The sequence below is a fragment of the Prunus avium genome, chromosome 5 (genome assembly GCF_965620075.1).
Source record: "Prunus avium chromosome 5, drPruAviu1.hap1.1, whole genome shotgun sequence".
NCBI classification, from domain to species: Eukaryota; Viridiplantae; Streptophyta; class Magnoliopsida; order Rosales; family Rosaceae; genus Prunus; species Prunus avium.
The window spans coordinates 789,355-791,204 of NC_142288.1; the positions used below are offsets into that span (position 1 = coordinate 789,355).

Sequence of the window (1,850 nt, forward strand, 5' to 3'; positions counted from 1 at the left end):
CTTTGCAATACAACACTTATATTCTGGTCGAGCTTTACTCCTTCATTTGGAGCGAAATTGAGCTTGTGAGTTTTCAAGTCCTTGATGAATTTTCCATATGCAGGAATCTGTTCAATAAGATCAAGCAAAGGCAAATTGATATTAACTTTACTCAAAATATCATAAATCTCTTTAAAAGCCTTATCTTGCTTTGCTTTCTTAAGACGGCCTGGAAATGGAATCTGTGGAACATATGGAGCGGGTGGCACGTATCTATCTTCTTGAAGATGTGGTGGCACAAATTTGTCATCCCTTTTATGCAATTGGAATTGATCGGATTTCTGAGAATCTGATTTGGCCTTAGGAGCAGATTGAGAAGTTTTGAGTTGTTCTCCTTCCGTGGCCATGGTCTCCTCCTCTTCATTTTCTACAATCACAACATCATTTGAAAGATTAGAATCATCTTTATTATCAATGATCTTACCTGATCTAAGCACATGAATGGCCTTGGCTTCTGGGTTCTTTGGATTGATCTCAGTTTGGCTTGGCCATTTCCCAGGCACTCTTTGAGTTATTTCAGCAGCTATTTGGCCTAATTAGACTTCCAATTTGGAGATGGCAGCTTGTGTAGTTTGCTGAAAATTGGATTGGTTGATTGCCATCTGCTTCACTATATCTTCCAATGATGATGATGATTGTTGTGGCCTTTGGAATGAAGGGGGATTTGCTTGATTCTGGGTATTTCTCCATGAAAAGTTTGGATGATTCCTCCAACCTGGATTATAACTTTGAGAGTATGGATCATTTCTTGGACCTTGGTTGTAGGAATTTACCACCTTAGCTTGCTCTTGCACAAATTCTGGATATCCAGCCCCAAGTGGACAAGCTATGGTAGCATGGTCATGAGTTTCGCAGATGCTACACACTTCCTTCGGAGGGTTTCTTGAGTTCAATGCAAGAAGAGCATCTAGCTTTTGTTCCAGTTTTGAAATCTGCACACTAGAAGCATCATTAGAACCACTAATAACAGGTTTACCTCTTGTATCCGTATGTTGGGTCTCCATTGCTATCTCCTCAAAGAGTTCGTACGTTTCTTCTGGAGTTTTGGTTTTAAAAGAACCACCTGCAAAATTGGTGACTATATTATGACTAGAAGGGGTTAGTCCTTTATAAAACATACGCATTTGAAGCTTCAATGGAATCCCATGATGAGGACATTGGTTGAGCAGCCCATTGAATCTCTCCCATGCTTCACAAAACGATTCATCATCTTGCTGTGCAAATAATAAGATCTTGTCCCTAAGCATGTCGGTCTTTTGCGTGGAGAAGTATTTTTCCAGGAACTTCTTTTGAATGGCAGCCCATGTAGTGAGTGAACCAGGCTTCAAAGAATTCAACCAATACTTCGCCTTATCCTTTAAAGTGTATGGAAACACTCTCATTCGAAGTTGATCTTCTGTCACACCTGTCAAGGGAAAAGAACTCACAACATTAAAAATATCCTTTATATGAGTTAATGGATCTTCATTAGGTAAACCATAAAAGGAGGGTAGCATATTAAGATGAGAAGATTTAAGCTCATAATTTCGAGCTACAGTGGGCAGCAAAATGCTTGAAGGAGATGTTGGAATTGTTGGGATATCAAGTTCTCCCATGAACTCAATGGCAGCCATCATTTCTTCTTCTTCTTGGTCTGAACTTGCTTCCGAATTTGAAGGTGAAGAACTAGGAAGTTCAGTGTGGAGAGCAAGACTTGTAAATGTAGCAAGAGCTTGCTCTTTTGCAGTTGACAACTCCCTTTCTAGACGATTCTGAATTTCAGATGTCACACGATTCGGTTGCAATGATGGTCCTGCGTTCAAAGATCTGGA

At 39.9% G+C, this 1,850-nt stretch overlaps 1 non-coding gene across 1 annotated transcript; it reads left to right on the forward strand.

Annotated features, from left to right (window-relative positions):
• The first annotated feature begins 1,179 nt into the window (after positions 1–1,179).
• Positions 1,180–1,286, forward strand: LOC148294198 (small nucleolar RNA R71). Its single transcript, XR_015836200.1, has one exon. It is a non-coding gene; the product is annotated as a small nucleolar RNA R71 (small nucleolar RNA).
• The last annotated feature ends 564 nt before the right edge of the window (positions 1,287–1,850 follow it).